We start from the raw sequence: 25,056 nt of genomic DNA on the forward strand, positions 1-25,056 counted from the left end.
TGCGTGTGGCGCTGCGTGTGGTGCTGCGTGTGGCGCTGCGTGTGGTGCTGCGTGTGGCGCTGCGTGCAGCTCTGCACCGGCTGCCCCGGGCTGGCAGAGCGGCCGGCGCTGCAGCCTGCAGGATCTGCGCCTTCACATCCAGATGTATTTGAATGAGGCTGTTAATTTTTTACGCTTTACGTTGTGTGCCCTTCCTTTCAGTAACAGCAACAGAAGTGTTTCTGCTGTATAATTAAGGAGCCGGAGAGGAGAGAAAAGAAAGAAACAATTAATAGCTGTTTCTGATAGAACCTTCATCAGTTTAGTGTGAAAAAGAAAAATGATGGAGTAATATTGCCACCAGCAATCCCTCAGTCAGGTGACTGCTCGCTGGATCAATTCTGGTTGCTAAGCAACGAGGAAAAGGCACAGTTATGTTTTGGTAAATCCTTTATTTTTGAATATTCCGTGCTGGAGTTTGTTGCACTGTATCCATTGCTAACGCTGGGGATTCAGGACCCGCAGGATCTCCTGAACCGTAAAAGCTCATCTCATTTAAAAGGGACAAGGCTATTTAGTTGTCAGAAAAACTTTTGCGGCTACTACACATTTGAAAATAGCAAATTGAGGCAGTGATCAGAGAATTTGTTAAGAGAAAGCAACGGGAAAATCATTAAAACAACTCTGACATTTTTGGTTAATGATATCTACATTAATGAGTTAATTGCCAATGCATCACATTTTAAGCCACTATCAAATATTAATGTTATCAATGTTATAATAATAGCATCTATTGATATAATTGAAGTTTGCTTTCCAATAGGTGTCACTATGAATAATACCATTGCAGTATTAAAATCAATAATAAGAATATTAGGAGGGCATTATAAAATGTCAATACTATGAAAACCACTTAAATAAATGCTTGATATAAAACAAACTGACTAAATATACTACGCTATAATTTAAAAGAATAAATTCACAACCCTATGCATAGCTGTTTAGACATTGCAACTTTACTGTTCTTTAAAGCATCAGACTGATAACAGAATCAAGCTATGAAGAGAAGAAGTACGTTCAGTGAGAAAGTGTTTAAAGCTCATGTGATATCTGTGAGAAGTTCTGGCTGTTGGAGGGGGTTCGATGCCGGTTTCAGAGCCCGAAACGCGGCGCAGCGCCGAGCACGCCTGCGCCTGCGCTGCCGGGGAGCAGCGCCCGCCCGCAGGGGCCCGGGCGGGCAGAACGCCGGCTTTCCAACGGGAAACAGCTTGTCGGTCTCTGGCCATCGCTGCTTCGTGTCGACAGTGGCAGATTGGCACAAGGAGAAGGGTCTGAAGGTAACTCTCCGTGCCTTTCGGCAGCTGACAGTGGTGCCAGCAAAGAAAGGTTGAAGAAGGAGCCTTTGAAAATTTAGCACGTGGGTAAAGCCGGTGGTGTTTGCGTGGAATAGCAAACAGGACACATTCTGAACAAAGGCACAAAAAGAGTGTTGAGTTGCCATCCAGGGGACAGGGACGGTCTGGACTGTTGTTGGCACCAGCCTTGGTGCTCACAGCCACAAAGAGCGGGGTCACTGGCAGCTGCCCAGCGTGGGGACGTTGGTTCCTCAGCTGCGGCTCTCGCTGTCCTGCGTGTGCCGACACGAGGAGGAGGAGGACGATGATGATGATGAGGAGGGGGGTCGCCTCTCCAGCTGCTCAGCTGCTCAGAGAGGAGGGGTGGGGAGAGCAACCTCCAGAACTGCAGGGATGGCCCATCCCGGGAAACACAGATCCCCCCAGACACGCCTTGCCGCTGGGGAGGAGCAGTTCTCTGCAGAAAAACGATTTCACGTGGTTTTCCGTCCCCCATGGTGTGCAGGGCCACGCGTGCAGCAGCAGCGCTGAGTGGGCAGCAGAGCTACGCGCGCATGCAGCAGAGCCGCGCATGCAGCAGAGCCATGCAGCAGCAGAGCTGGGTGGGCAGCAGCAGAGTCGTGCAGCAGCAGCAGAGTCGTGCATGCAGCAGCAGAGCCATGCATGCAGCAGAGCTGTGCATGCAGCAGCAGAGCCAGGCATGCAGCAGAGCTGTGCGTGCAGCAGCAGAGCCAGGCGTGCAGCAGCAGAGCTGCACGTGCAGCAGCAGAGCCGTGCATGCAGCAGCAGAGCCGCACCTGCAGCAGCAGAGCCGCGCATGCAGCAGCAGAGCCGCACCTGCAGCAGCAGAGCCGTGCATGCAGCAGCAGAGCCGGGCGTGCAGCAGCAGAGCCGGGCGTGCAGCAGCAGAGCCGCACCTGCAGCAGCAGAGCCGTGCATGCAGCAGCAGAGCCGTGCATGCAGCAGCAGAGCCGGGCGTGCAGCAGCAGAGCCGGGCGTGCAGCAGCAGGGCTGGGTGGATTCCCCCGGCCCACCTGGCGTAAGCGTGAGTTAAACAGCACCGAGTCCTTAGCTCTGGCTGTCTGGCCATTCCTGAGCCCGTGTTGGTGCCTCTGTTCCCCAGCAGCAGGGTTTGCTGCAGGAGATGCGGTGCATTTGAAAGTTTAGCTGGGAGCTCTGTAAGTCAAAACCGTTAATCTGGAGGCTTTCAGCTCCCAGTGTTGTCTTCAGCCAGACCTGCCAAAAAAGTTTTAAGATAACTGAGATGAATTTGCCCAAACCCGTTCGACATTGACTCTATTACTCGCTGGACTGCATTCTCTTTAAATAAATTTTCCAGCGATCTGGACTTTCACCATGAAAATCTGTACAGTGAACTCCCAGTTTATTATGCCTGCTTGAAAAGGGTAATTTAATAAGGCATCAGGACAAATACTTAATTGTGCAATGGCTATTGACAATGCCTTTAAACAGTTGCATATTTGCCAGATTTAGCTAATGGAAGTAGAATTGCCACTTAATGTCTCAGTTTGCGCGGGCCGAAAATAAATTGTATCTGACGTTCCTTTGGCTTTTAAAGGACATATTTAGATATTTACAGTGGGATTGATCTATTGTGGTATTTCTGTTTCTTGTGTGAAAAAGTAAGAAGTAATTTAGATGGCGATGGTTATTCACACATTGGGTATATGTTGTAGCTTCACAGAGGCTGTTGTTCCAGAGACTCGGGGTATTGACGTCGGAGAGTTGACCGAGAACAGCTGCACAAAAGCTATCTATTTTTTCCAAAATGTGTGGATTTGTCAAACGTGAAATAGTTTGCTGGAACAGGTACCTTTAAATACATTCCCATTTAGCAGACGTTTTGAAAAATTAGTTACAAATTATTCATACAGGACTTTGCATGATTTTCTAAAAATTTCTAAAAAATAAGAAGTGTAAAAGCAAAATGGTGACATTTTGAAATTTGAAAGCAAAATATTCTGGCTGCCATAAGCTGAAATATTTCTTACGTTTTTGGTTGGAAAGCGTTTCATTCTGATTTAGGATGCAAATGTGATCTGCAATACTGAAAACGCCCATAAGATGGGAAAACTTGTATTGAGTTCCGGTGCGGACACACTTCACTCGCTTGATGTTCTGATCTCTGTGCCGCCCCTTCCTCACACCCACCCAAAAGCAGAGACTTTTTCTAACGGAACAACTTACCATCGCATTGTGAGTGTTGTGATACTGCAGTTCTTTCAATGGCCAGTGCATTTTTAACTATAAAAGTTAACTAATAAAAGTTAAATAAAGTGTAGTGCAGTAATGATGTGTTTGAATAACTTGATGACAGATACTTATAAAACTGCAAGGCAATTGGTTCTGAAAAATATTAATTTTAGACAAAATAGTAGGAAGCACCTAGATTAAAATATACACGTTAATCAGACAAGAATTAGAGGCTGCATTAATTGCTTTGTTAATGAGCAGTTTGCTTCCATTGGGAAGCCTTCCTGCAGCCCCTGCAGCTGCTGGCCGCAGCCGTGTCTGCAGCCTGCGGGACGGTCGTGTTGGTGAGCCAAGGAACGCGCCCCGGTTCGGGCGCTAGAGCTCAGCTGGACACGCCGCGGCGCTTGTTGAGTAACAGGGGTGGATCAATTCACTGACGTTTAAAGGAAGATCGAGCACAATGAGAGAAGGGACCAGTGTTTCCTTACTCCTGCTGTCACTGTGCTCCCCAAGAAGGTCCCCAAACAGTCCGGTGGACTAAAGTGTTGCTGCACAATCTGAACATCCTCAGATGTGAACCAGCAAGTCTGATGATTCATTTGGGTTTGGTTTTTTCCCAGTTCAGTGGTAACTGTTGGCACGTATTACAAGTCCACTCTATTTTAAACCTCAGGCAATTGCTTTTCAGGCATTTAAGTTGTTTGGTTTGTTTTTCCTGTACATTTGGTGGGTTAATTTTGCTGATGCATATGCTTAGATGGAAATAACCATTGGAATGAGAAATAGTGGTAAGAAGCTTAATACCTAGATTCTCAGCTTCTAAAACTGTGTGACACATCTAAAAAATGTGACACAGAGAGGAACTGACGTTCCAGTTCATAACGCAATGTCCTTTTGTTCATAACAATCTCCAACACATACCAGATAGAGAGAAAACTCCTCCTTTGTGACCAGTCTATGCTGGACCATTCCTTGAATCTGTGTGTTCTTGAAATGCTGATACTCTATGTTGATAAGGAATTATGTTTGGCTTAGAAGATATCAGATGTTTCCCCTTAGAAGAGTGAGAGCTGCAGTGTTACAGTGGGTCATGCCGTGATACAGGCAGAGGGGCAGGACACCAACTGATAGTACCGGGGGTGAAAACGGGATCAGGAGGCAGTGGTAGAGACACTAGATCATGATACTGGAGTCCAGCAGGATTTGTCCCTCGGTGCTCTGTGGTCTGCGGACGACCCAGCTCCAGTGGTGCCGTGGCACAAACTGCCGCCGAAGCTGCAGGTTCTTGTATTTGGAGTTTGCTCTCAGCTGATTTAGGTTTGCCAAAGTTCATTATTTCAACATGAAGCAGCACTGGAAAATTCCACTCGGTGCTGGAGACCAAACAGATTTTGCAGCTAAAAGGAGGGAATAAAAAACCCATGGCTTGTTTACGAAAAAGTGCACGTGAGCCCTCCTAGGCAGGAATGTGCATTTCTTGAGCAGTGAGGCTGGTACTTCAAACTCAGACATTAACCAAATTCTGTCGGATTGCTGTTGCCAGATCATTGGGAACGTGTTTCTCCTGAGACATGGGCACACCAGCTGTGTAAGGGAAAACTATTTCATTCCTCCCAGAGTACAAATCTGTAACCAAACTTTGATTCAGAAGCCTGTAAATGTCCACAGGGAAGGTAAAAGATAACAAGATAACAATTTTCTCCTCTTGCCACTGTTTTGTACAAAAAAAGAAACCTAATAGAGGAAAAAACCCTTACAACAAGGAGTAATAAAAAGGTAATCCATAGTCTGGGGCCTTGTGTAAACGCAGTAAACATGAAGAATTTATTAGGTTTTTCCTATTCCAGGTGGAGATTGTTAAAGGCAGGCTTGCTTCTCCTGAACTCCTCAAAATTAACTTTCTTGGGGTAGGAAGTTTCACTAAGTGTCTTAAAATCAGCCTCGAGCTGGATGGTCTGAAAACGCAGTCGCTGAATCAACGTGAGCAGGGTGAACGTAACGGGGACTGAGCGTGGGGACGGGGCGTGGGTGCCCCCTGCGTGGGACCCGCAGCTCTGGGCTGGGAAAGGGCTCAGCCCCACCGGGGAAACCCACCCCACGGCTGCAGAGCGGTGCTCAGCGAGAGCAGGGGGCACGGGGGCAGCCCGAGGCGCCGGAGCCGCGGTGCCTGGGCTCAGCTCAGCGGCTGCATCGTCTGCTGTGCCGCTGGGTGAGCCGGGCCCAGGGCTCCGCTCAGCACCCCGTCCTCTCCAAACCGCTCCGGGGTGTGGGGACATGGCCGGGCTGTGCGTTCAACACGTTAGTGCTGGGGCCTGTGCTTTCTGTTGTGATTACGAGCTGCTTCGGATGGACTTTGTAGTTTGTTTTAACAGGCTGTAAAAACAGGGTCTAATTTTATGGTCTCCACATAATGGCTGTCATTATGCACTCCACTGTAATCCCAGTTCCTCATAATTAATGAAAACTACTCAGGTAGCAAGGTCAAGGTGAAAAAGCCTGCCTGTTGGTTTGAGGCACTTTTTCCATTCACTTGTTAATCTTGTGACTGTTGTTGAGTGGCGGCTGCGAGCGCTGTGTCTCTGGCGCTCTAGATCGCAGCGCTTGCACCACGAGAGGACCTGATTCTGAGACCCTTGCTTAGCTAGGGAGGCCTTCCTATGGAACACCCTTCGCCTCCCGGGGCGAGCGCAGGCCCTTCTCTCCATCGCGTTCAGTAAGACCTGTGTCACAGTTACATTGAGTCTTGCTACTAATAGATCTACTAATATGTTATCTATTATAGTTGAGATAAATCTAGTCATTCGGGAAAACAACAGTAAAGCATTTGAAAGCTTGTTTGTAACTTTCCAAGCAATCAAAAACTTGTGAAATTGTGGATGTTTGCAAACACAACGTGTGTCTGTTTATAACTGAGATATAAATATCTTCATTTCGGCACTATCACATTTTGAACTCAATGAGACTTGCAGATACAAGAGCCCATCAGCAGCAGGAACCATTCTTTTGCCTGCAGGAGAGGTTAAGATCCTTGCTCCAGTCTCAGTGTTGTTAGGCAGACTGTTAAGGTGTGTTAGGAGTGCTATGAAACGCTACACAAAATACCAATATGTACCACCAGGATGAATCCTTCCTTCATAAATCCTGCACAAAGCCTTACAGGTGCATGGTCTGTGCAGGACTCGTTGTGTCTAAAACCACATTTGGTTTACTAACATCAGACGAGTCTGTATTTCAGACGTGAACAAAGGGAACTGGCTTCTTTTGATTGCCCACATCTGACCTTGCAGCAAAATATCCAGGTCTGCTCCCTATGTATTACCTGGTTTATTATTTTTATTACTGATAGTATTACATGTGCTAATAGATCTGAGTTCACAGGTTACCCTGGTAACAAAAATGACTGTGCACATTGTTCTGTGTCGGACAAAGTTGAATTTGTTGCTCAGCCCCAGCACAATCCTCTCTCATTCGCACCTGTAGCACAAAAATGGTTGTATGCATGGAACGAGGTAAAGGTGATCAGCGTCCGACCTGAAAGGATGTACCCCCAGCGGCACCACCGTGCAGTAGCTGGGAGTGTGTAAATATTGGATCAGTTATGGAAACAGCAGAACAAATGGCCACAGTCAGATTGCACAGGGGCTCTTGGATCTGCAGACAGGCTGCAGCGCAGTGGGGCAGAGCTGGGCTGCTCAGCGGCGTGGCACGGCACGGCACGGCACGGCACGGCACGGCACGGCACGGCATGGCATGGCAGGGCAGGGCACGGCATGGCATGGCATGGCACAGCATGGCACGGCACGGCATGGCATGGCACGGCACAACATGGCATGGCATGGCACGGCATGGCACGGCACGGCATGGCACGGCACGGCATGGCATGGCACAACATGGCATGGCATGTCACGGCATGGCACGGCACGGCATGGCACGGCACGGCATGGCATGGCATGGCACAACATGGCATGGCATGGCACGGCATGGCACAGCATGGCACAGCACAGCACGGCACGGCTGTTGGGTGTTCGCCTGTGCTGTGAAGGTGTGTGCGGTCACACGTGCGTAGTGCAGGAAAGTCAACGGCAGCATTTCCACAGAGCACAGTAGGTTTGGAGCTGGGTCTGCGTGGCGCAGCACAAGTGGCAGCTGTAACGCTGCGTGTGGGCCTGTTAGTGCACGTCACCGTGAGAACGTGGCACAAAGAGCTCCGTGTCGTGGAGGTACACAAGAATGTAGTTACTGTGCATCAAATAGAGTTCGAGGTTCACACTGCACCTGGAAGAGGTGCTGACCGCCCAGTAGATGCCCCAACTCTTCAGCCAAATTTAGTGGCAGAATTCAGTTCTTAGTTCCAGAGGAATTGCTGACCAGGAAATTGCAAGTCAAAGTGTAGTTCTGACCTCACTTGCCACGTTATAAATGCAGAACGATAGTTCTGACTGGGGTGAAGTCATGGAACAGTGAAAGTGAGAGAGAATTGGGAGCCCTATTATAAAAATTCAACACTTGGGTTACTTTATGAGATAATGCATTAGGGCATTAAAACATGAGCTAAGGTACATAAGCATTTTATCCCATGAGAAGTCTACTTTTGATCTACTTCAAGGTTACTCGCAGTATTCTGTCTTTAATCCAGTGTGTCCCGTTTCTGGCAATAGCACGAGCGCTGCGGTCCCTTCCGACGTGGAGCGGGTTACGCTCCTCGCTTTGGGGAGTAACACTTCGAAATTTCAAAATACTTGAAGATACTGTAACAGCCAGTGCTGCCAATACAGCATGGAGCTGCTGCTTCACAATTCAAGGAGTCAGCTATTGACTCGTGGCAATCTATATCTGCATTAAAATGGTGAGTTTTGGATTAATGTGGAGCTGAAAGCCCAACTGAGGCTCTTTGCTGCCAGCCTGTCTCTGTAATTGCAGCATGGATTTCACCAACCACAAAGGGCAGAATGAATGTGATCATCCCCAGCAGTCGATAGCACATTGATTTTTTTCACTCTACGATTCGCACAAATATTGAAGCTCATTTTTTAGGCAAGGAGGATTATTAATCTACATTTCTTAAAAAATAAGTCCGTTTTGAAGCATGGTACCTTGCAGGGCTTATTTAATGTGCAATATGTAAATCAGATAAAATATTCCTTTTTCTTTTTAACCAAAAATGGGCATTCTCAGCAGGCTGTGAAACCGCATCCTCACGGTTGTGCCGTCATGTGTCGCGTTGTTTAGTTAGCGGATTAAAGGAGGAAGTGTTGGCAGGTCTGGGTCTGGTCAATGGGCTGCGTTCTCCTAGTTCGGTTTTGTTTTCACTAACCCCGAGCTTGTAAACAGACTGGGTACAACATCACCTGTGGTTCCTACGATGAAACGACTCAAGACCATTTCTTCCCTAAATGGTGCAGTTCATCTATGTACAACAAATATAGTTTAAGTCAGCGAAACAAACAAAGTTCCTGCCGTGTAGTGGTAACGTTTCTGAGAACTGCAGCACTTCTTTCTGTCATTTCATCGGCTGCTTCTTGGACAGGAGCTTTCTGGAATTGTGTCTTCAGCTGTATGGCTGTGAGAAAGCTTGGGGACTGCGGGCCAGCTCTGCTGCTGTTCCCCTGCGTGCGTGGGAGTGACAGCGGTGGTCAACATGCGCTGGCTACCAGCGGCAGTGACAGCAGTGGTCAACACGTGCTGGCTACCAACGGCAGTGACAGCGGTGGTCAACACGTGCTGGCTACCAACGGCAGTGACAGCGGTGGTCAACATGTGCTGGCTACCAACGGCAGTGACAGCGGTGGTCAACATGTGCTGGCTACCAACGGCAGTGACAGCGGTGGTCAACATGCGCTGGCTACCAAAGGGAGTGACAGCGGTGGTCGACATGTGCTGGCTACCAACGGCAGTGACAGTGGTGGTCGACACATGCCGGCTACCAACGGCAGTGACAGTGGTGGTCGACACGTGCCGCCTACCACCAGGGCAGCTGGCCCGCGGGGACAGAACCGGCTCACTCGGTCCTTGATGAGCTGCGTCACTGGCCTGTGAACGCAGGGTGAGCCCGGCACTGCTGCGGGCTGGCTCACGGGGCTGCGGCACTGCTGCGGGCTGGCTCACAGGGCTGCGGCACTGCTGCGGGCTGGCTCACAGGGCTGCGGCACTGCTGCGGGCTGGCTCACAGGGCTGCGGCACTGCTGCGGGCTGGCTCACAGGGCTGCGGCACTGCTGCGGGCTGGCTCACAGGGCTGCGGACGTTCTTGGTCCTGAGCTCACCTCCCTGAGTTGCAGGTCAGCTCACAGGTTTCTCCAAGCCCGCGTTTCACGGCACTTTAAGGAGCGCAGTCGCTGGGCCAGGTCTGTGCTGGATTGGGTCTATTTGTTTAAACCTTTCTCAAGGGAAGCACAACTCATGATAAGAAACATTCCAGGAGTGGCTTTAATGAAAAAGTAGCAAACGAGCACAAATTAGATTACCTTTATAAATGTCCAAGGTCAATCAGGGCTCCCCTGCTCCTTCCTTCATCCCAAGGCAATATTAATGAATGCAAACCCCCTCTTTGCTGAGGGGCAGCCTTGAATATCAAGTCTTCGTTTGGATGGATTTAATTCAAACCCCTGGTAAAGCCTGAAACAAACGCAGAGTGATAAACTGCAATGCAGAAAAAAAGGCAAGACACTACTTACCCTTTGCTTTGGTCTTTTCACAGGCAGCGCGTTACACACTCCCAGGAACAAGCCTCATTCAAGATAGTGTTTCTGATTTCCCTCCGTGTTCCCAGTTAAGTTGATGAGGCACCTTAAATGAGTCAGAAATGCTCCTTTAGGTGAATGTGACAGAATACGGCGCGTTTGAAGCTGATCAGGCTCCTCGGAGTCACAAACTCTGTTCTGGTTTGCGCTGTCGGTCCCGGTGGGTCCTGGCACGGAGCAGTTGCCGTGTGTCCCCAGCCGTGCGCTGCTGGTCAGCTGCTCGCTCCGCAGCTTTTATTGCGCTTGGTAGCATCTCACAATGCCCTCCCTACCTTCAGTTCCAGAGAACAGTCACACGGACCAACAGTAGTCACACAAACGAAAGAGAATTCCCTGAAATAAAATACCAGTCATATTATGTTCTCAAGAAGCTCACACTTAAATTTCCCCAAATGTAAGAACAACATCAAATATGAAACATTTAAAGCATGAACTGTTCTTTCTGCCTTTATTGTGCAGAAGAAGGGGCCCGAGCAGCTGGGGCTGCTTGGGTGGTTCTGAGGATCCTTGTGTTTCTTTGCTGACAGTCACCTGCAGCAGAGGCTGAGTTACAGTGGAAGGTGGAACGTCACACAGAGCCTTTTGGGCACGATAAATAACACAGCATAGCAGGTGTATACAGAACAACCTCTTCAGTAACTGCATTCTGAGGTCACGACGTGATTACACTGTGAAATGACTTGGTTGGACTTCGGACTTTACAATTGTGGACATGTGGAAGCAGGAGAAGTTTTCCAGAGGTTCTGCCAAGGTGTCTGAGCTTCCCCAGGGGTTCTCTTTTATCTCCTGATTACACCTCTTTATCTCCAGCTGCTTTCACCCCATTTCGCGCTGTCCACACATGGGGAGGTCTTTCCCCACCTCCTGATGGCGGCAGCGGGGATTTCGGGTGGCACAGAGCCGCTTCAGTGCAGCGACTGCAGCCACACAGAGAAAATGGCCCGAAGGCATAAATCAAGAAGACATGGAATAAAACTACTGTGTCTGCAGCCCAGAAAACTGCTCACCGGCTCTTTCACCGATCCGTAGGGTGGAGGGGGAGTCCCCCGGCACGCGGGAGCCCGCTCCTGTGGGGCCAGTCCTGAGCAGTGCGGGTGGCTCCTGGCTGCCGTGACACTGATGACAAGGGACAGAATAACAGCCTGTGTCCCAGAACCGTTTCTGCTGCGTGACTGTGTAACTTCTGATGTCAGGGACCTTTGCTTTTGCCCTCTTATCAGGTGTTCGGTGATGGACAGACTTATCACAGGGAAAGAGGGAATATCTCTAAGGGAAAAAGTTCTTCTTGTTGCCAGCAGATTTTAGCTATGAGATCTTGGACACAGATGACATTCAAAATAGTCAGCACTCACAGAAGAGAATCATGCACCACCGGGTATCAAAGAGCACTCATCTGTGTCTTCAGGAATATTTCAGTCCACTGACTGATGAATTAGTTGTAAAATAGATATAAAAGCATTACATCAGAGGTGCTGTCCAAATTTACTTCACACTGACCTGACTCTATATGTTTGCTCTTCTGTTGTTTCAGAGTATCTGCAGCGACTGAAATGTCTTTTATGCCTTCTGGTTTTGTTCCCATCTATGTCTATATATGCCTGAATGTAATAGTAAAGCTTTTAAGAACGGCAGGATGGTCCTGGGGTTAGAGCACAGTAATAGGATCTGGAGACCTCGGGTCTCTGTGCGGTGCTGCCACAGCTTCCTCTGTGATCCCAGGCAGATTACTCAGTCTTTGACTGATTCTCCTGCTCTGCAGAAGGGACATTAAGATATTAAGCCCTTGGAGAGTCATGTATCAAAAGTACAAAAAGAGAGAAATACAAAGAAATAGATTTTGTGAGGGCAAAATACTGTCCTGCAGCCATAGGTAAAAGGCTGTTGAAATCTTTCCCTGAACGGCCCTGTGTTGTAAGCTCTCAATTAAAATCGTAATGGGCACAGAGGATACGTGCATTCTGCAGTGCTAGATGGCTAATGAGCTGTGCTGGAGAACTGGGGGAGACCAGTTGCAGAAGTGCGCTCTGTGCAGCTCAACTCATTTACTCTCAGACATACCTGCTCTGTTTTAACTAACGCTGGCGAGGCTGTCATCAGTTACCATGCCGAGATGTCAGTGTGCAGTTTAATATAAAGAACATAATTTAACAAGGTCCAAAGATATTTGTATACAAAGCATCATTGGAAGTGCTTCCCAATTTCTTTGCAAGTGAATGAATTTGCTTTCTCCATGGTTAGAGAATCTTCTTTGCTTAGTTATTGATTAGCTGAGTCAAGCAAGCTTGTAACCTTACCTAATGCATTCTTACCCTCCATTTGCCCCAGCCATAGATTAGAATTTGTACTTAAATGAAATGACTCTTCCTTCTTCCGCCAGCGACTCCACAGTGTGCGGCTCTGGGGCGCTCACCCGTGTGCGGCAGCTCCCTTCTGAACCACCCTGGATGTGTCTGTGCAGACAGGCTGCCTGAAGAGGTGACGGGTCTTCCCGGGTCCCTCTGGGGGGGGCAGAGCAGGCGGGACTCGTCACTGTGACCCTGTCTGTAGCAAGAGCGGCGGTCACAGCCGTGAGCGTTACTGCTCCTGCGTGCAACTCCATGGGCCAAGCGTCCCCAGCCACGGGCAGAAATGTGGGGCCCGACCTCAGCCCCCCGCAACATCAGCGTCTGACGGGGCTGTCCTGGGCCAGGCCCGGGACACACAGGGCAGCGTGTGCCCTTCGCTGGGACGCTGCGCGGGGCTGTCCTGGGCCAGGCCCGGGACACACAGGGCAGCGCGTGCCCTTCGCTGGGACTCTGCGCGGGGCTGTCCTGGGCCAGGCCCGGGACACGCAGGGCAGCGCGTGCCCTTTGGTTGGGACGCTGCGCGGGGCTGTCCTGGGCCAGGCCCGGGACACACAGGGCAGCGCGTGCCCTTTGGTTGGGACGCTGCGCGGGGAGGAGAGGCTGACGCACAGCATAGGGAACTGGTGAAGCTCAGCAACGGTTTAGAGGATGAAAGGCAGAGGAATCCAAATTTCAATGTAAAGGACGTCATTCCTAAAGTGTGCAGGAGTAAAAGAGAAGTGGTAATAGGTCACTCTGGAGTCAGGATCGTGAATGACAGAAAGAGAGCTGGGAATGTAAGAAAGGGCAGGTAAATGTCAGCAGTTGGGGAACAGGGATCATGAACTCTCTCGGCGGGAAGAAAAGTGCACAGAATATTCAGCAAAAGCGAGTTTGATTGTGAAGTAAACTGAACATCCTTAGTCTGACTGCCTTGCTAGCGGCGCTTTCCAAGGTTTTGTGACAGATGAGCAGCTGAATGAGCGAGAAAACCCAACAGAGGTGAGAGATGCGGCCAGCACATGGAGTGAGTGATGGGGATACGCGGGCACAGGTATTTCTGTGAGGTGCTGGTTGCAGAATACGCTGTGGCACCTGCGAGGCCAGCAACGGCCCGTCTCACACGGGAGTGGGTGCCAGTGAAAGGGGAGGGATGTAAAGTAAGAAGGAAAAGCAAACAGGCATGAGAAATGGAATGTGAAGCAGGGAGCTGGGAAGAGGGTACTGCCCCTTTCTACAGTGAAACAGCTTCCACCGTTTTGGAGTCTATAGGGATGAACAGATGTGCGCCAGCTGTGAGTCTTACCTATGAGCATGTTTCTTGGGCAATATTGTTGAAGAAGAACAAGTTGCCTGTAGGAAGCTGGTACTTGTCCGGTGTTACCGTTGGCTTTTTATTTAAAGTATCATTGAAGAGGACGAAAAGGTTTCAGGATTGGCATGAAGATGTGGAACTTTGTGTGTTGATACTAACCTAATTAGCAAAGTATAGAAGCTGATTGCTTCCATAACAGTTCGATGGCTTATGTGACAGAAATAGTCTGGACCAGTTTCTCGTGCACAACCATGGCTGTGCTTTTGCACGAGCGGGGTGGTGCTGGCGCGGGCGGGTGGTGCTGAGCAGCAGGCAGCCCAGGCGCTGGAGCCGGACGGGTGGTGGTGCTGAGCAGCAGGCAGCCCAGGCGCTGGAGCCGGATGGGTGGTGGTGCTGAGCAGCAGGCAGCCCAGGCGCTGGAGACGGGCGGGTGGTGGTGCTGAGCAGCAGGCAGCCCAGGCACTGGAGCCAGGCGGGTGGTGCTGAGCAGCAGGCAGCCCAGGCGCTGGAGCCGGACGGGTGGTGGTGCTGAGCAGCAGGCAGCCCAGGCGCTGGAGCCGGGCGGGTGGTGCTGAGCAGCAGGCAGCCCAGGCGCTGGAGCCGGACGGGTGGTGGTGCTGAGCAGCAGGCAGCCCAGGCGCTGGAGCCGGACGGGTGGTGGTGCTGAGCAGCAGGCAGCCCAGGCGCTGGAGCCGGACGGGTGGTGCTGAGCAGCAGGCAGCCCAGGCGTGTCCGCAGCAGCTCTGCCCTTGGAAAGCCCGGCCCTGGCTCGGCCGTGTGCGCAGCCCGCACCCGCACCTTGGGAAAGTCCCTGTGAGCTTTTGCTGCGGTTTGGTTGGGTTTGGGTTTGGTTTGTTTGTTTGGGGTTTTGTTTATGTTCCTGTGCATAAAATATATTGTTCCGAAGGTTCTCAATCCAACGCATTTCAAGGACATTACTTTTTAAAAAATAAATAAATCCATAATGTTCGCAGCAAATACGCAGCATTCAGCAGATGACAGATCACGTTACTGCTCATCAGACACATTTGGCGTGGAAGTGGTTGGTTTCATTTGGCTTCAGAAATTAGATGGCACAAACTTCATAGCAAATGATGGGGGCAGTTATTTGTTGTTCTGTTTGTCAGCTGTCCCAGAACCGTTGTGTTGTGACAGGTGCCTCTGTTGTTTTAGTCTACAAGTTGATCTTTTGTCTTTGACTAAACACTGAGTATTAACTGTTTACTAAGGTGTTAACAGTGTGTGTTTGCCCAGCTCTGCCATAGAATGTCCTTGCTGATCTCCCATCAGATATCTGAAAATACCCAGCAAAAATGGGGGGCAGGGAAGGTTTTCAAGATGGATTTTATCTTGAAGTTCCAACTAAGTGCATTCATGTGACCATCAAAAAGTTTGATTTTCTATGAACACAGAAAGGAAATATCCCTTGAGCAACTGAGGAGAGAACTGTACAAGATAAAACGCATGGCACAGCCAAAATGAACTTCTCTTTTAATTTGAACAACTGCTGTCAAAGTACTTTTTGCAGCAATTGCCCGGCTCCATCCAGAGCCTCGCAAACCACAGCAATAAAAGGAACATCCAATGCCCCAGCTGGAGACACAATCAAGTGCTTCTTACCTTTCTGACAAACTGTTTGTCACTATTCTTCCTCTCCCACTGTGACATTGCCTTGTCATGGGTGTAATTCTTTGGCATTTCAAAAGCCCGTTGTTGATCTTCATACAGAGATTATAGATCTCTGCAATACTTCTCCTTCATTATTTGTAATTTACATCTTTCCCTACAATCTAAATACTGTAATAGTCCCTCTCTCAGTTCTCGTCCTGCAGTTACTTTATACTGGCCCCTCGGGTCTCGCTGGTAAAATTAGTATGATGACTGGGTTTTAGTTACAATAAGAATTGCGTGGCGTGGATCGGTCTCTGCTAAGTGTGAAGTTCCAATGCTGGTGCGAGCACCGCTCAGCACCTGGCGCTGCCCCTCCGGCGCACCGGGGCCGGGACGGCGCCGCTCTCCGCGCCCTGGGGTCGGGGGGCGCTGGGGTCCCGCTCGTGTGGAGCAGCGGGACCCTGCCCTTGAGCCTGCGCCTTCTGAACACATCGATTTTCAACACCGCGTAGCTTTGGCGTACTTTCGAATTGGTTTTGCATCTTTTTAATCTTATATTGTTAATCCTTACGTAATAGAATTGTTCTGGCCGGATGCTTTTCTCTGCAGATGTATAGTATTTCTGAGGCTTCCCTCTGCCCAGAGAGGGCTTTGGGGTTAATTTATATCCATTTAGCTAACTGCTGCGATTTTTGTACTTGTACTCCCTTATATCAGCCTAAGACTCATTATGCAAATTTAGTTCATGCCTCTAAATTCATCAACACAAATTAAACCAATGTGTGAATACTCCCATGCAAAAGTTGCTCCAATTTAATTAAATCAGGATCAAGCAACTCTCTGTGCCTTTGTGTATGTGCCAGGCCTTAACGGCTTACATCCGGAACAAAGAGCGGCCAAGTCACGGGCTGCATCGTTGAACTGTCTGGGAGAAGCTCCGTCTCGTGCGCTGTGCGGCGCCGCAGCGCGGGCACGGCGGAGCCTGCTGGCACACGCGCTCACCGCCAGCCCAGCCAGCAGCGCTGACACCCGTTCTATGAGCACATGGGAGCTGTGCTGGTTGGACAGCAGTTACATAGCATCCCAGTGCCGTTTCTTGGTTTATGGGGGTTTGTTGCCTTTGCTGTGAAGAAAATCAGATTCAGGCAGTGGAAAATCAGCGCTGGGCTAAGGGCCGAACTGAGCCGACAGGTACAGGTGAGTGCAGCTCTCCTGAGCTGAATCTGCTGCGTCCATCCATGAACAGAACCGCTGCTCCCAGGAGCCCGATCTGCTGTGTCCATCCATGAACAGAACCGCTGCTCCCAGGAGCCCGATCTGCTGTGTCCATCCATGGACAGAACCGCTGCTCCCAGGAGCCCGATCTGCTGTGTCCATCCATGGACAGAACCGCTGCTCCCAGGAGCCCGATCTGCTGTGTCCATCCATGGACAGAACCGCTGCTCCCAGGAGCCTGATCTGCTGTGTCCATCCATGGACAGAACCGCTGCTCCCAGGAGCCTGATCTGCTGTGTTCATGTATGAACAGAACCGCTGCTCCCAGGAGCCTGGCGGAATGCTCAGGGGCAACAAGGAAGATGTTGTTTTGAAACCAGGCGTCATTAGAACTGGGAGTGCTCCCACTGCTCTGATGTCAGAAGCTGGTCCTGAGCCCTCAGCAGCAGGTGCCGCACACGGTGCGGAACTTCTCACCAGCAAACACGGGTTCCAGCAGAATTTCATGGTGAATGAGAGAGGGAGATAAAGCAGCTTTGGCGATCACGCTGTTTCCCTTATCCTAATGAACTTTTTTGTTGACGATGAGAAATTACTTCTCCCGTGTCCCTGTTACCGTGAACCAAGCAGTGCTGCTGCAGAGTTTCATGCACCTCGCGTAACTGGTGCAATTATTTGTGGTGTTTTACTGTTTGAATATTTGATGCACCCTTCTTTGTCCTCTCCTCTGTCCCTTGTCTTCTGCTGAAGAAGGAGAGCTGGAGGACTTGAATCCTAAGGGAGTTAAGAGCAAGAAAGCACATGAAAAGGTTTCCCGCTGGAATTAGTTTGAAGAACCCCGTTGTTTTCTGGGCGCTCCTTCCTGCTGAGCGGCAACAGCCCTGCAAGCCAGAAGGTACTTGAACCTCTACCCACTCTGTTTGTGGAACACAATTTTTACTCAGATCAAAAGAAGTTGCCAACAGTATTCAGGGTCCCATACGTAGAACTTCCTCATATTTGGCCTTGGCTGCAAAACCAAATCCAGCTGGTAGTAGCAGCAGTAGGAGCCCTTAGTCTTGTCTTTCAGGGATTTGTGTCAGGGTGGGTCTAGTCTGGTCCCATGGATCTAACACCCGTCAGCACCTTTTCCAGCACCTCTCTTGCCGTAGCTCCATCTGCTGAATGACATGAACCAAAACTTCATCACTGGGAAAAACTGGAAATCTTCTTCAAAATTGCACGGTGGTCCCAGCTAAAACATTGGCATAAATACAAACAGAGTGACCTGAGGAAATGAAATATTAGCTCTATTCCCTCATCAAGCCTCTTTTGCTGCCTGACGTGCACAGGTTACCCCTGGTAGTTTAGTTCTCTTCTGCATCCCCAGCCATTCCTGTTTTTCCTCTGGTCCGACTGCACAGCTGTGAACCTCTGGAAACCAATATGCCACAATCTGTTAACATGACAGGTGCTACTTCTTCAGTTTCTATTTTATCATTCCTGTCTCCTTTCAGTGAAGAAAATCCAAACCTGTGTTGTTAGAATATGTACCGTATATTTCCAAGTTTTAATTTTTCACTCATTACTTCAGGACAGTAGATGGAAAAGCGCCATCCTTAGATCTGTCTCGTGCTTGTGTCATTGTCAGCTTTGATTGCAGAGATATTGGGATGTGCCCTTCAGTGACATTGCTGGCGATGCTGAGTGACAGCCGCAGCCCTGCACGCCCCTGCACGCGCCCATCCTCCTGGAAATACCTTTTCCCTTTGACAATCTGCTTATGCTTCTCAATGTAGACTGCCCTAGAAGCTAAAATACACGGTAAACCCGGCAGTATCTAATTGCACTTATCAAATACAATCTGGAAATGTATTTTCAGTTCTTGTGTAGCCAGTTACCCCTTCAACGGTATATTTTAGTGAGAGTGTAAAAGATCTCCTCGATCTCCAAATATAGAGCATGTATCACTAATATCTGAGAGTGAACGCTGATGCGTGTGCCATGAGCACCGTTACTTGTTCGTGCTTCAGTGCGTGGGAAGGGCGCTCTTCCACAAAACCGTTGTGTGCGGGGGTGCGGCTGGTACGTGGCTGGGGTGCCCACAGGCTCTGGGGACCAGGGCCCCACGGGGACCACTTTGTGCTGGCAGTTTTGCAAGCGCCTTCAAGCAATTAAAAACCACCCACAACAGATTTTGGCTCCCACCGGCTGGTGTCCGTCGCGGAGCGGCGTTTGTCCGTCGGTACCGAGCGGGACCCCGCGCGGCCCTGCGTGCGCCTCTTCAGCCGGGGCCGCCCCCCGGGCGCCCCGTGTCCCCCTCCTCCCCTGGTCCTGCTCAGCTCCTGTCTCCTTCTCTTAACAATATTCAAAACTTTTAAGCTGTCTTCAGTTTGATTGTTATTGACCCCGTATGAGTAACATCCCTCGTCCTCTCCCCCAACACCCTTGATCAGATTTTTGTTAAAACTTTCAGGCTGTGGTCCTTTAATATAAATTTTAATGCATTTTAAATTGTTTGTGGAATTTGTGTTGTGTCCCAAACGCTTGCAGAGAGTGAGGAGATTTATAAATAAAGTTATTTTTATTACGCTATGAAAGAAACTGTAACATTAATGCTGCAATGATAAGATAAAGTATGTGTGGAATCCCTTTCCTAATGCTGCGTCCTCCAAGAAATTCTGCTTGTATGCACTATTACAAATGAGCCACACCAACCAGAACAGTATTCCCAGTATCAATCAATAGACTATGAAGACATTAGTGTATTAGCAGTTTATGGCATCATTTGGGATCGTACAGCGCGACACTGGAATGCACTGGGACCCGGGCAGGCTGGCTGCTGCGCGTGCCCGTGCCCGTGCTCGTACTCGTGCCCGTGCTCGTGCCCGTGCTCGTGCTCGTGCTCGTGCCCGTGCCCGTGCCCGTGCGCGGCCCTGCTGTTGCCTTGGCAAAGCAAAGAGCTGGAGCAGGCACTGATTGCTTTTGCAGTAGCAGAGCCCTGTGCAAAGGTCTCTGATACAGTGTGTTTGAACAGTCGTTGCTCTATCTTATCTGCTCCAGGTAACCGAGATTCAAATTTAGGGGCACCTGGCAGGACTGTGGCCACAACTGCTAAACAGAATAGTGTCTGTTGTGTCAAATTACTTGCATTTTAAACATCAGTTTTCAGAGCCAGAAAATGCCCAGTACCTCATTCCTTTAGTCTTGACTGCACTTCCTCTGGCAGCACGTGCTCCAGTCCTGCAAAGGCTTAATGGGGCTCTTACTGAAAACGCTTCTGTGGTGAGCGACGGAAGAAAAGAAAGTGTAAAATTCCTTACTGGGTATGTTTCTGTCATGGAAAGGGGCTTTATTGTATGTCACCTGGGATCCCAGCGTGGCTATCTAAGGAAGGCTTACTGAAAATTGAGGTAGACTATGCAATATTGACATCATTCCTCCACTCATAGAAAAAATGCCTTTTCCAGCCTTTCCCATTGCATGCGAAAAGACAAAAAATCAGGAAAAAAGCGCCGGTTGAAAGGCAGCGCATGGCGAGTCGTGACAGGACGCGGCGGAGAAGGAAGCCGGTCTGTGGTGCCGGCTCTCGTGTCGTGTCATGGAGAGAAGCCCACAGGGAGCGGGACAGGACAGTGTTCGGGCGTCCCCCTGAGCCCAAGGGGCAGAGGTGGGAAAGGGCAGCCTGCGTATTCTTTTGAAGTGTGGAGCAAAGTCAAATTCAAGAGCACAGCGCTGCTGGCAAAAGCGACACCTAAAATAAAACTGACACCGCAGATTTGGAGTGTTTTCTGGCAGAGCCAGGAACCATCCAGAACGCAGGAAGCTGGCTTGCGATGGGAAATGCATTTGGTCTGAGAGAGCCCTCCAGGATGTTTGCAGCCACAAAGAGGATGAGGAGCTGACGTTGCTCATTGCGGGAGCGTTTGCTTGTCATCTGCAAGGTCACAGTGCTCTCTCCATTCAAAGCTCCTGGGAAGCTCCTTTTGCTTCACTGCCTCTGAGAAGGCAACGAACGGGTAGGAAGGCAACAAACGCCGCTCCCCAGGTGTTGGGGAGCTGGGGAGGCAGACTGCTGTTGGAGGGACACCAAGAGAAACACCATTTGGCCCCTAAAGCATTAGGGCTTGTGACTTCACACCCGTGGCAGAGATTTGCTTCAAGTGGAGGGTGAAGCCTCTTGGTAAGTGTGTGTTCACAGAGGGACCGTCGGCAGCCGCCGAGCCGTGACACCCGCTGCCCGAGGGCGGTGGCGCTGGCCAGGGACAGGGACAGGGCACCTGGGGGTCTGGGGGCTGCTCCAGGCGGGCACGGTCAGGTCCATCCCGGACTGCGGGACTGGCGGCCAAGGGGCTGCTTTCCTGGAAGAACAAGTGTTTGGAGATGCACCAGGCCCAGTGAGCTCCAAGAAGCAATTGGTGTTGCAGTGTCTTAGACCTTTAGAGTTACCTTCTGTATATTTTATTTTATTTACCTAATGAATTTGGATTTGTCTAAGAAACCTAGAAATCAGCTAAGTTCCCTTTGAATCTCTGCAGCTGTTTGCAGCACCCGTCCATCAGGTGGTGTTCAGGGAGCCTGCTGAATGTCCTCGCTTAGTTTCAGCATGTCAGACTGGCCCGAGAGCTGTAGCTTGATCATTTTAGTTGAACACATTTTCCACAAGTGCAGGAAAAGCTTTTGAGTGATTCTGCCCCATTTTCCCTCCCGCCTCCCTGTTCTCGCTGCTCTGCCCGCAGAGCTTCCCCAGCACTCACTGCGGCTTGGAAATGTGGCTACGTGCAGCTCTGCTGGTGGCGTTTCCAGAATCACCTTGTGGGACGAGAGCTTTCCCTGTATGTATTTATGTACCAGTTACCTACATAACGGGTATTATATGAAAAGCTTCAATCAGCAAAGGGCTTCGCGTGTTCAATGCATCCTACAGGCAGAATGGAAAAAGAGAAATGTTTTGCACTATATGGTAGAATTTCTAGTTAATAATGAAATCATAACTTCATAATTGTTTATTTTAAAATTGTTCAAAAATAAGTTAGCAGCAATTCTACCACGACTCTATAAGATTTAGACTCCATAAGACAATTATTCGTTTGTAACAACCATTTTTTTAGTATGAAAGAAATCAATATTAGCACCAGATATATCCATGTCCTATTCTATAACAGCAGCATGAGATATACTATTCTATTCCACTTTCCTCTCCATTTGTTTATTAATCAGTATATATGAGCCTTGTGGACATAGTGAACGATTGAAATGTATTGCATCGCATGTCAAACTTTTTTCAAAGCTCATAAATGATCAATATATCTTAGAGAGGGAATCTGATTTCTGATACATTTATGTTAATAAGAATGGAAACACGGGCCACTGGAAATTGAGAGATAAATCAATAGAGAGGTTGGACCTTCAAGAAGTTCAGTGCACAATAAAATAGACAGCAAAATATGCTCGCTGCTTGTGCGCGGGGCCCGGAGCGCCTGCAGCTGACCGGCAAGGTAAATCAAATCTGCTGCCAATACATCCTCCCGCTGTCCAGATAAAAGAGCGGACTAAGCCGCTGAACTCTCACCCTTCACCCGCGCTCTCCAAGCCAAAGTACAGATTAAAAAAAATCAATAACCCCAATCGATGCGAAAATATTTTTAGTCTCTAACTGAACGATATGTTTTGACAAGGCCAAAGAGGCGCACAAAGGAATGGGAAAAGATAAAAGACAGAAAATTAGGGTTTTGTTTTATTGGTTGAGGTAGGATCACTATTCATTCCCCCTTCCTGCAGATCCCACTGACACTGGCTAAAATTATCTCACAGGAAGGAAATGAAATGAAAGGTTATGAATTCATTAAATTGTCTGATTTACTGTGTATCCTTGTAACATGTTATCTTTACTGGGTTTTTGTTGCCATTATTGGACACTTAACATTGAGAAGACGCTTTGGATGTATTAACACGGAAACGGGCACTGCAAGCATTCTGCAAGGGAAAAATAACAACAAATAGTGACAACTTGTGCCTTTTCCTCACGCTGCTTTTCCGCTCTGAATCCGGTGCACCCCACATACAAACCGCAGGATCCCAGAAACCCCAAAGCCGAGCGAGGGGCCCGCGGTGCAGCGCGGCACAGCCCCGCGGAGCCGGCAGAGCGAGCCCGCGCCGGCCCACGTGGGCACCAGGGGCTGGCACAGGCAGCTCTGGGTGCTGCTGCTCAGCAGCTGCAGACGCTGCGCTGGGGGCGCACACAGCACCACCCCGGGGGCACCGGGGCTGCGGGGTGGCTCTCTCAATGCTATGGTACTCATTGCCTCTCAAATGAAATTAATATCATTCCCTCTCTAAGATATGTTGATCATTTATGAGCTTTGAAAAAAGTTTGACATGCGATGCAATACATTTCAGTCGTTCACTGTGTCCACGAGGCTCATATAGACTGATTAATAAACAAATGGAGAGGAAAGTGGAATAGAATAGTATATCTCATGGTGCTGTTATAGAATAGGACATGGGTATATCTGGTGCTAATATTGATTTCATACTAAAAAAATGGTTGTTACAAATGAAAACACAACACTGTGCGTGGGGACAGTTTCCAATTACTTGCAATTAATAAGGTTTGTGCAGCACTTGGACTTTTTTTCCCAAAAGGGTGTTAGCAAACTCTTCTGCTCATTAACGTATTATCTAAATGGTCTTTGTTGTTCTGTTTACGAAACACACGAGGGGCGACGCCGGGCCAGCGAAGGTGACGCTGCGGAGCAGCGCTGGCTGTTTGGGGCCGCTGGTTCCGCGCTGTTTGGCGGTCGGAGCGCCGCGGTCGCCTCTGGCCAGGCTGCGGTTTGCCGGCTCTCCCGGCTCCCCCGGCACCGGGGCTGCGGGAGCACAGCGGCAAAGGGCCGGTGAACGGGTGGAGGTAAGGGACGAGAACCAAGCGCACGGAGCAGGAGCAGCGCCGGCTCTGAGCGGCGCTGGCACAGGCACAGCGTGGACTGTTCCTTCTCTGGAGCGGTTTGTCGGCTCTGAGCGTGTTGGCCACGGTGCAGTTTGGGGCGGGGGACACAGGAATACATGAGGATGGTGTTATTGCCTTCCCATTTCCTTGTGCCCTTGCCCCTGTAACTGCCTTTTGCTTTCAATTGAGATTAGGGAAGGACTTCTTTTGCTTCATAGTTTCACAGGAAAGAGTGCTGGTCCAGGCCCTTTATTCCTAATTATTGCCTCATTTTAATCCAGAATATGACCGCAATAAAATCAAAAGCCACCATTTTGGATACTTCTCCCTAATTTATTTGGTCATTGTTTTCACATCCAGCAGGTGTTTCCTCTTGGTTTTCTCTCACTGACTTTTCGGAATGAGCTGTCCTGGAGCTTTCACAGAGCCGTGTTTACAGCACAAACTCCCATGATCGAGATGCTGTAGGCAGCTCTTATCATCCTTGAAAGCTTTCAACACACGCGGTGAAGTATGATGACTGCTAGAATTAATTAGGAAAAACAGATGTCAGGCATTTGCCGGGAGTTATTTAAAGAACATCTACTGTGCACGGATAGTTGATGGTGGTGTTTGAGATGCCACTGGCAGCCGAGGAAGAGGTCAGCGTTTTTCCGCTTTGTAGAAAGCACACCTAAAGTACATTGCAAAGCACACTTTGGTCACCCAAAAAAGAAAAGTAGAATGACATGATGGTGGCCATATTTTTCTTATTAATGTTTCTGTGAGAGCCTTAAGGACGATGGGCTCGGCTGGGTTGTGAGCGGGAGAAGAATTTGACCCCAGGGACGGCTCCTGGTACATTCATGGACAAGGTGAGACCCGGGGTGCGGAGCCCGTTTCTCCAGCAGAGGCGCCGGGAAATGAATCTTTCAGAAACGACAAGAAGAATTAAGAGGGTGACTCGGCCCTGGCTCCCACCCCAGCTCCAACAAGAAAATATCTTGCTCTCGTTCCTATGCAGATTATACCTACGTTTCCATCACCAGCATCCTCTGGCTTTCTGACAGAACCAGTTTGAACGCTCTGCAGCAGCCGCTGCACTCCCTGGCCTGTTCAATCCCTTCTGCTTAAATGACTTATGTCCTGGCCTTCATAATTCTGTCAAAGAAAATATACAGCCTTCATCTTTGTTATCTTTCATTGTGCCTAAAGAGGTCAGAAGTTCAGAGCAGCTGGTGTAGATAGCCTGGCTGGATGTAAATATGGCCATCAGTTTTGGTGCAAAAAGCCTGCGAGACAAAATTGACAATCTTCTTGCCACAAGTTTTGTGTGTGCAAGCATGAAAGTTGCCTTCCACTGGCATTTGTGCTGTCGCACAGCGCTAATGGGAGGCG

The sequence above is a fragment of the Streptopelia decaocto genome (assembly GCF_964273445.1).
Source record: "Streptopelia decaocto genome assembly, chromosome: 9".
Classification (NCBI taxonomy): domain Eukaryota; kingdom Metazoa; phylum Chordata; class Aves; order Columbiformes; family Columbidae; genus Streptopelia; species Streptopelia decaocto.